This window comes from Dryas octopetala, chromosome 2, assembly GCF_963921425.1.
Source record: "Dryas octopetala chromosome 2, drDryOcto1.1, whole genome shotgun sequence".
NCBI lineage: Eukaryota > Viridiplantae > Streptophyta > Magnoliopsida > Rosales > Rosaceae > Dryas > Dryas octopetala.
The window spans coordinates 20,936,660-20,947,453 of record NC_141367.1 but is presented as its reverse complement, the minus strand read 5'-3'; the positions used below and the strand labels follow the sequence as shown (position 1 = coordinate 20,947,453).

General features: G+C 39.0%; 1 pseudogene; it reads right to left on the bottom strand.

Moving 5' to 3' along the window:
- Positions 1-5,099: 5,099 nt before the first annotated feature.
- Positions 5,100-8,365, bottom strand: LOC147293999 (putative calcium-transporting ATPase 13, plasma membrane-type pseudogene; annotated as a pseudogene).
- Positions 8,366-10,794: the final 2,429 nt, after the last annotated feature.

The window sequence follows — 10,794 nt, the reverse complement described above, 5'->3', positions numbered from 1 at the left end:
GATGGAACAAATAACTTTGGAATGTGGCAGTGTGAGGTGAAAGATGTGTTGGCTCAACAAGATTTGGACATGGCTTTGGAAGAGAAACCAGCTACTATGAGTGATCCTGATTGGCAGAAAATGAATAGGTTGGCATGCTCTACTATTCGATTGTGTCTTGCTAAGCCTCAGAAGTATTTTGTAATGCGAGAGACGTCGGCTAAGGCGTTGTGGCAAAAATTGGAGGACAAGTACATGACGAAGAGCATTGAAAACCGCTTGTATTTGAAGAAGCAGCTGTATCGCTTCCAGTACAAAGAAGGTACGAAAATGATTCATCACCTTGATGCATTTAACAAATTGATTGCTGATTTGTTGAATTTAGATGAGGATATTAAGGACGAAGATAAAGCCTTGATATTGTTGAATTCCTTGCCTGACTCATATGATCACTTGGCCACTACATTAATTTATGGTAAGGACACTATTAAATTTGAAGAAGTGTCAAATGCTTTGATGAATCATGAAGTTAGGCATAAGGATAAACAAAATAGTACCTCAGATGCTTTGGTTGTTAGAGGTAGATCCAATGAGAGGAAGAAGTCTAACAACAGAAAAAAATCTCAATCTCGTATGAGAAGAGATTCTAAGAATAGAAGAAGTTTAGACAAAGATGAATGTGCTTTTTGTCATAACAAAGGCCATTGGAAAAAGGATTGTCCTAAGTTGGAGAACAAGAACAAAATTACTAATGCTAATGTTGTATTTAGTGATGATGAATCTGAGTTTGCTCTAGTTGTTTCTCCTGCTTATGATTCTAATATATGGATTTTGGATTCTGGTTGCTCTCATCATATGTGTCCAAATAAGGATTGGTTTTCTAATTTGGAGCTGGAAAGTGAGGGAACTGTTTTATTGGGTAATGATTTTTCATGTGATAAAAAGGGAGTAGGAACAATCAAGTTGAAACTTCATGATGGCATAGTTAAAGAATTATCCAATATGTGGTATGTTCCTGATCTTAAGAAAAATTTGATTTCCTTGGGTGCTTTGGAAGCAAATGGTTTCAATATTAATATGTCTAATGGTGCTTTGAAAGTTACTAAAGGAGCTATGGTTGTGATGAAAGGAACCAGGCAGCAAAATTTGTATTTTTTGCAGGGCAAAACTGTGGTAGGTAGAGCAGCCACCGTTTCTAGTAGTTCAAGCTCTGACACTACCAAGTTGTGGCACATGAGACCTGGGCATGCTGGTGAAAAAGCTCTTCAAGGGCTGGTGAAACAGGGATTGCTAAAAGGAGCCAAATTATGTAACCTTGATTTTTGCAAGTATTGTGTTTTGGGCAAACAAACCAAGGTTAAATTTGGTACTGCCATACATCAGACTAAAGGTATTCTTGACTATGTGCATTCAGATGTTTGGGGTCCTACAAGGACAGCTTCATTGGGTGGTAAGCATTGGTTTGTGACTTTTGTTGATGACTACTCTAGAAGAGTTTGGGTTTATACAATGAGGCACAAAGATGAGGTGTTAAATATTTTTTTGAATTGGAAGAAAATGGTTGAAAATCAGACTGGGAAGAAAATTAAAATCTTGAGGTCAGACAATGGTGGGGAATATACTTCTGATCCTTTTCTTAAAGTGTGTCAAGAAGAGGGCATTGTTAGGCATTTCACTGTACGGGGAACTCCACAACAAAATGGGGTTGCTGAAAGGTTGAATAGAACTTTGCTTGAGAAGGTGAGATGTATGTTGGCACAGTCTGGTTTAAGCAAGTCATTTTGGGCAGAGGCAATTACTTATGCTTGTCACCTAATCAACCGTTTGCCTTTAGCTGCAATTCAAGGGAAGACACCCATTGAGGTATGGTCTGGAAAACCTGCTTTTGATTATGATTCCTTGCATATTTTTGGTTCCCCTGCTTATTTTCATGTGACTGAAACAAAACTTGATCCTAGAGCCAAAAGGGCTATTTTTGTTGGTTTTAGCAGTGGTGTCAAAGGTTACAGGTTGTGGTGCCCAGAGTTGAAGAAATTGGTGATAAGCAGAGATGTGATTTTTGATGAAGTCAGTATGTTAAGAAGCAACAAGGAGACTGCTTGTGATGCATCTCCGGAAAATGAGAGAGTTGTTCAACAGGTGGAGCTTGAAAAGACCACTTCTGTCACTTCCAAGTCAGCCCAAACTGAAGTTGAAGTGACTGGAAGTGATGATGAAGAAGAGGAAGAAGATGAAGCTACAATTCCAGACCAAGATGAAAGTCAAGCTCCAGCCCAAGTGCCTCTACCTCAAGAATCTATTGCTACGAGTAGACTAAGAAGAATAATCACAAAGCCAGCAAAGTATAATGATTATGTTGCATTTGCTTTGCCCATTATTAATGCAGAAATTCCATCAAATTTCAGAGAAGCCATAAGGAGTTCAGAAAAGAGAGATTGGAGCAAGGCTATGGATGAAGAGATGAATTCTCTTTCAAAAAACAAAACATGGGAGTTAGTTCAATTGCCTAAGGGCAAGAGAACTATTGGCTGCAAATGGGTGTATACCAAGAAAGAAGGTCTCCATGAAAAAGGAAGCGTGATATTTAAAGCAAGATTGGTTGCAAAGGGGTATGCACAAAAGGAAGGTATTGATTACAATGAAATTTTTTCTCCCGTTGTGAAGCATTCCTCCATTCGTATTATGTTAGCTCTTGTTGCACAATTTGACCTTGAATTAGTGCAACTTGATGTCAAGACGGCTTTTCTACATGGCGACTTAGATGAAGAGATTTACATGTCTCAGCCGGATGGATACAAGGTAGTTGGAAAAGAGAGCTTGGTCTGCAAGTTGAAGAAATCATTATATAGGTTGAAGCAATCTCCAAGGCAATGGTATTTGAGGTTTGATGATTTTATGAAAGGCCAAAATTATTTGAGAAGTCAATATGATCATTGTGTTTATTTCAAGAAGCTGCATGATGGGTCTTTCATCTACTTGTTGATATATGTTGATGATATGTTGATTGGCTCAAGGAATATTAAAGAGATTGAGAAATTGAAAGCACAGATGAATAAGGAGTTTGAAATGAAGGATCTTGGTGAAGCGAAGAATATCCCTGGTATGGAAATCACTCGTGATAGAGGAAAAGGTTTGCTGTGTTTGACTCAAAAGAAATATTTGGGAAAATTGCTGCAACACTTTGGAGTCAATGACGCCACCAAGTCTGTAACTACTCCTCTGGCTCCTCATTTTAAATTGAGTGATTTATTGTCTCCCAAGACTGATGAAGATAAGCAACACATGGCTAATATTCCATATGCTAATCTGGTTGGCGGATTGATGTATGCTATGGTTTGTTCTAGACCGGATATTGCTCATGCTGTTGGTTTGGTTAGTCGTTATATGCAAAATCCGGGTAAAGAGCATTGGAGGGCAGCTAAATGGATATTGAGATATCTCCATGGTACTAGAGATGTTGGTTTGTGTTTTGAGAGAGATAAGTCAGGTGTTGAGAACTTTGTAGTTGGATATGTTGATTCTGACTATGCAGGTGATTTGGACAAGAGGAAGTCTACTACAGGCTATTTGTTTACTATGGCTAAAGGGCCTATTTGCTGGAGGTCTATTTTGCAGTCCACTGTGGCTTTGTCAACCACAGAGGCAGAGTATATGGCTGTTACAGAAGCCATAAAGGAGGCCATTTGGATTCGTGGACTTATTAGTGATTTGGGGATTTATCAAAAGCAGGTGGAGGTTCATTGTGATAGCCAAAGTGCCATTTACTTGGCTAAGTTTCAAGTCCATCACTCAAGAACCAAGCACATAGATGTTCGTTTTCATTTTGTTCGGGACATTGTGGCTAAAGGGAAGATTATTCTTAAAAAGGTTGCTACTGCTGATAATCCAGCTGATATGTTGACTAAGGTGATTGGTGCTGCCAAGTTCATTCATTGCTTGAACTTGGCACATATCCTGCATGTTTGAATGCATTTGATGAGCAGCATAGAACTTGATGGAGGTGTTGATTGTTGAGTTGTGATTCAGCTCTTCTGTATTCTGTGCAAATTTCGCCAAGGTGGAGATTGTTGATTTATATCTCAGTTTGGGCTTATGGGTTGTGGCTTAATTTGCAAGCCCATTTGATGTCTTTTATGTGGGCCTACATGGGAACCATTGGGGTACTGCTGGCAGCAACTTATCAAGACAAAAAGAAGCTTTTTGCTTCAGTGAAAAAACAGAGAGAATAGATAAGAGACCAGAGAGAGGGTCTGCTGAAGATAGTACGTGGCTTTCCTTCCTCTTTGCACTGTTTGTTGGGCGATTGCTAAGAAAAGAAAACAAGGTGCAGCAGCTGTTTTGATTCTTCATCTGTTATTCTGATTGTTACTTTGTATGCACTGCTGCCAGTTGTAATAGCCTAGAGCTATTTTGTATTTTGTAATCTCCATTTAAATTAGTGGATTTGTTCATGCTGCTCCGTGGACATAGGCTAAGCCGAACCACATTAAACGTTGTGTGTCTGCTGTCTCTATACTTTGCCCTTGCATCCTTGTCCAATTTTTCTGGTCTCTCCTTGTTTTGTTATTGTGGTGTTCTCTGCTCAACAATCTCTTTAGTTTTCATTGTTCATGTATATCACAACTTGCAGGGCCTTGATCAATTTGTTTGTTGCCAAGATGGACGAGGTCAAATTAAGAATTATAATTTAGGGCTAATGATTTGGAGGTGAAAAATTTATAATAAAGGTTAAAACAGTATTTGTAAAAACTGATGTGGCAAGAAATAATGAATTTAATTAAACAACATTAATTATTTTAATTGACATGTCATTAGGGCACTCTAGCATTGCCCAATTAATAATCAATTAATAACTAGAGAATGAAGAGAATTTTGAAGAATGTCTTAACCTTAAAAAATTTTAATTACGTATTACAAGATTACACTATTCGAACTGCCCTATACTAAGGTGGGAAAATAAATTTTAAACTACATTATAACTAAATACTGAACATAATTATATTGTAAATATATATATACGTACAACAAAGTTTCAATAACACGAATAATCAATTATATCTACCAAAATATATCCAACCAGAACAGATACTTCCAGCATGGGGGTTCTTTCCCTTCAAAGTTCAATTGGAGTTCTTATCTTTCTTCATCTTCAGATAGCTGAAAAAGGGTTTCTCTGGAACAGGTATAGACTTGACAACCCACCCAATTGGCCAAGACATGGCTGCAATTCCAATACATGCACCCCATTGTCCCCAATTCAACCTCTCTGTATCTGCAAATTTCTTGAGAAACTCAACCATCACCACCTGGAGCAAAATTGTCACTGCAATGATACCCAGAAACAATTTGTTGGTGTGTATTCCCTTGAAGACATTCTTCTTCTCAAGCTTCCTTGCATTGAACTCATTGAACACCTGGCAGAGCACAAAGGTATTGAAGATCAAGGTGGCCTTTACCTTGTCATCCACACCAAAGATTGATTTGCCTTTAAATTGCAGGATCAAGAGGATTGTGATCTGGTACAGAGCCTGAGGCAAGAGGTTCCTCCACATGATGTTGGTGATGAGAGGTTCAGTCCTGCCCACAGGTGGCTTCTCCATGAGTTCTTTGGTGGGCTTCTCTGTGGCAAGAGCCAGAGCTCCCAGAGTGTCCATGATCAAGTTCACCCACAGCAATTGAACTGCTGTTAATGGGACTTCACCTGCTGAAATTGCTGCTACAAAGTTGATGACAAGAGCTGCAACATTGACAGTGAGCTGGAATTGGATGAACTTCTGGATGTTGTTATAAACACATCTTCCCCACCTCAAAACTGTGGCCACTGAAGCAAAGTTGTCATCCATGATCACAATGTCTGAGCTCTCTTTAGCAACTTCAGTGCCTTGAATCCCCATAGAAAGTCCAATGTCAGCTTCTTTCAATGCCGGTGCGTCATTTGTGCCATCACCGGTGACTGCAACCACATGGCCTTTCTGCTTCAAGCATTGCACCATTAGAAGCTTATCAAATGGAGACGACCTTGCCATAACACAGATTTTGTCCACTTTCTGCAACCTCTCTTCTGGTGTGTAGTTGCGAAATTGCACGCCTTCTATCACTGCTCCACTGAACATGTCCTGGTCAGCCTTGAGTATCCCACATTCTGTGGCTATGGCTTTTGCAGTGAAAACATTGTCACCAGTGATCATTTTGATGTTCACCCCTGCATATTGACAGTCTTCAACTGCTTTCTTCACACCCGGGCGACATGGATCCTTAAGCCCCACGAGTCCTAATAGGGTCAGTCCATCTTCTTTTAGCAAAGTTTTGTGTTCTTGATCCACTTGCTCCTCTGCAGGAACCTCTTTTTGTGCAAAAGCGATACATCGGAGGCTGCTAGCTGCCATGCCTTGAATAATCTGCTCAAATTTCAATTTTTCATTGTCACCCAGCTCTTTGACAACTCCAGAGGCATTGTAGTAACTGGTGCACATTGCTAGCACCATCTCTGCAGCCCCTTTCCAATGTACTTTCATTGTATTGTCTGCCTTCCTCTTCATCAAAACCCCACTTCGTTTCTTCTGCGAATTGAAGGCTTCAACATGAAGAATGTTACAACTCTTTACAACTTGTTGCATATCCATCTTTAATCCATTTACAGCCCATGAAAGAATAGCCTTTTCGGTGGGACTTCCTGAGATCTCAACTTCTGAATCCAAGGTAGGCCTGAATACACTGCCAGTTGTATTCAGAGCAACCCCTTCTTGGATCAAATTGAGAACACAAGGAGAAATTGATGAATAAGCTTCTTCAGCCGTAGATTCATCACCTAGCCAAAACTTAGTCACCTTCATCAGGTTCATTGTGAGAGTACCTGTTTTGTCAGTACAAATGATGGTGGCAGATCCCATGGTCTCACAAGCAGAGAGATTCCGTACCATTGCTTTATCCACCATCATTCTCTTCATGGAATAAGCAAGAGTCAGAGTAACAGCTAGTGGCAGACCTTCTGGAATTGCTACCACAACAATTGTAACAGCAGCTGCTACAATCCCAATCACCGCGTTTATTATGTCATCAACCTTGGTCTTGCTGCCAATATACTCTTTATTTCCATTCTCATCCTCTGTTGTCCCTGTGAAGTAGCGAACCAACAAGACTACGAGAACTAGGAAAGCAACTGCTAAACCGACTTTACCTATTGACGAAGTCAGCTTGTCAAGGCGTGCTTGCAAAGGTGTCTTTTCGCTATTGTCACGGCTGATATGGCTCATCATTTCGCCCCATGTCGTGTGCATCCCGACAGATGTGACAAGCATCCGGGCGTACCCATCAGCCACTTTGGTTCCAGAAATGAGGAATGGATTCTTGGTGTGGCTAATTTCGACATGATCACTCTCCCCTGTCATGCTCGATTCGTCTACTTGCAACGAATGGCCCTCCAGCAGCAATCCATCAGCTGGAACTTGGTCTCCAATCTTCAAACAAATGACATCACCAACCACAATTTCGAATATCGAAATCTGCTGGCGCCTGCCGCCTCTCACGGCTTCAATTTGGACATTGTCGCTGACCTTTGACAATTTGTCAAACTGTCTACTCTGCCTATAATTACTAATTGCTGACACAGAGATTACCAGAAAGACCGCCAGAAATATGCTTCCACCATCAATCCAGCCTTCTTTCAATCCATGCTCTTTGATGCCGAAGCCAAGAGAGAGTGCGGCGCAGCCTAAGAGGATGACAATTGTGAGGTCCTTGAAGGCTTCCCACACAAAATGGAAGAATCCTTTTGTTGGGGGCTTCTTATATGTGTTTGAACCAAATGTCTCAACTCGGTGGGCAATATCTTCAGCATCACCATTGATTCCATGCTCTGCCTCAGTTTTGAGAGCTGATGCCACTTCTTCAACCCCTCCCAACTCATGGAGCTGGTTAAGATTTCTCTGCTTGACAACCTCAGTGAGGCTTGTTTGATCAATTTTGAAGCTGCTGTCAGCTGGTTCTGAGTTTATAGCAATAGTGTTTACAGTAATAGTGGCATAAGAGGGAGTGCGAGGTATTTTGGTGTTGTTTGTGGTTTTGGGTGCAGAAGGATTGAACAAACAGAGGAGGGCTCTAGAGCAGTAGATAGTAACAAAAGCAGAATGCCATTTTCTTTTGCTAAGAGTAGTGTTTGGAGCATCAAGAAGCAACTCAATCTGAATGCATCCCAATCCAGCATGCAGGGTGGTAGACATGCTTTAATTCAGAAACACAAAATTAAGACAACTGATTATTAAGGCAGAGATACAAATTGACTTAATCAATATGGTATCACGTACAATGCACAACCAAAAAAAAAAGTAAGGGAAAAGTTGATGGAACTAATGACTTGTTTGTATAGAATGCAGTACTAGAATGCCAAATGGATTAGCTACTGTTGCTGATGACCTTGCATGAATGTGCCTACTCATAACAATCTAGTTTACTTATATAGGAGAACAAAAGAGCTGTTTTTATTGGTTTTTTTATTTCTGGGGTAGTTGGCGAGGGGAAATTCCATGAAGCCGCGCACATATCATTATCTTGTAATTTATTTTCTCACGCGCCGCCAATGACTTGCCGATTGCAACACCGACGAGGAAGCCAGGAAGGCCCCTGGAAACATATTAATATATATATATATTTATTTATTATATATATGTCTCTCTTATCATGTGATCTAATATAAAAAAGATAGATATATTAAGTGTATATAATACACTTGTAATAGAGAAATTTTCCTTTTCCAACTTTTATTTACCATCATGGAAATTTTTTTTTTATGTATAATGGCCACACTGCTATATAGTGTTACTAATCCATATCTTATAATATGGTTTATATTTTTAAGTTATAGTATTAATAAATATATATGTATATTATAACATAGATGGATTAGTAGATTAAATTGATTAATAATACCACGTACGTGACTGTGTGCAGGCACATACCCATGGAGACAATGTACGCAGTTACCCCCTCTCACAATTTGCTCAACATAATAAATTTCTCTAACGTACAGCCCAACTTTTTCTTTTATGTGATTTTAAATACGGGGGCAAGAACAATGGAGAATATTTTAGAGTCTTTTTTGTCTTAAAAAATAAAAATAAAAATTATATGACGAAGGCCTTCCAACGTAAGCATGCATCCTATATCTAGCATATGTCACTTGAAAAGTGACCATGATCGTAGTCCTTTAAAATTCCAATGAAGTGGTAAAAGGGTTTTGACGGATTAAGATATCCAAGACGTTCACTTCAATTCCAAATTTCCAATGCACAAGTTAACTGAATGTTCTCATCCATTGTAGCAGTACGTACCTCACCGTGAGGATCAAGGCTATCAAAACTATACTGATTGCTGTTTTGAAGGGAGACTAGAAGAGTCTGCAAGAATATGACTCCAAATTTTGTTTGGGAAATTCATAGTCGTCGCAGAAATTAGATTGCAATTCGTACGTACGTACTTATATTTCATTTTCCCATATAATACTTTATTGTCGATCTTAGTCTTGTCCCGGTCTATACTCTATAAGTTAAATACAAGAGTTGTGCAGTTAGTCTAACTATAAATTCTAAAGTATACAAGAGTCAACGCGGGTCAACCTAAACTTTAGGTGTTCAATTTCCCAACAAATCGTTAACAACCTCCACCTAAAAGTGTTGCAAAAGAATGGTTTAACTACTCTTATGATAAACCATTTTACGTTTAAGTTGTGAATTTCTCTAAAAAATTTGGTAGCAATTGGACAATTGCATGGTGATTTCTCTTATGGTGGAGTGGTTAAGGCTGGGTTTTTTTGCCGACATACAGATTTTTACCGATCTTCGACCCAATCCGAACCGATCGGTTTGGTGTTTGGTTGTGCTCTATCGGTTTCGGTCGTGCAACCGAACCACACCGCTACAATCGGGATCGGAAACTGTTTGGCTACCAACCCCTTCAAAACACCAAAAACTCAAACCGCACCGCCCAATACCGTCTATCGAACCTAAAATGTCGGTAACAGACAGACGTCAATTCGGCGGTGGTCCCTGTTTGTGCCATTCCTCCTCTGTCGATTCGATGATCGGTCTCAGCCAATCGGTTCGGTAATAGAACCAATTCCACCCCTTGGAGTGGTGGTCACAAAAAAGAGATATACAATAATACTATAAATAATAACTATTATTTTAATTCTTAATTTTTAGATCGCAGCAACTGACGACTCAGATTTTATTTATTCATATATAATTTTTTTTTTTAGAAACATATATAAATTCATTTCAAAACTCATTTATTAATTTATAATAAATAAGAAACTATCATATTATATGTCTTAAGTTTAGATAAGTTAGATAAGTTGGTGTTAAAGATTACTCATTCAACATTATTTTTAGAACTGTGGTGAGGACATGTTCAAGAAGTTCTCTAATTGTCCAACTTTATTCCTCAACGGTGATGTACTAGTTTCTGATATTAGTTTAATAAAGTAGATCCAATTCTTAAAAAAAAAAACTTCATTCCTCAACCAAGGTTTCAACAGAGTTATGCACAATGGAGATGCAGAAGTCCTCAATGCATTAATTAATGGTGACGATTCATTTAATGTAATAAAATTGTTGTTGTGAATTTGTGATCCAATAAAATTGTTTAATAGTAAACTTTTTTTTCGTTGTTTTTGTTTAACTTCTTTTTAATAAACAAATTTATGGACATATAGCACCCATCCCGCATACCAATCTGCTAGAGATTGAGACTCATTGACCGTGTACTTTAGTTATGGGCCGGACCAATTTTATCAATTGACCAATCCATAATCCGTGTGGG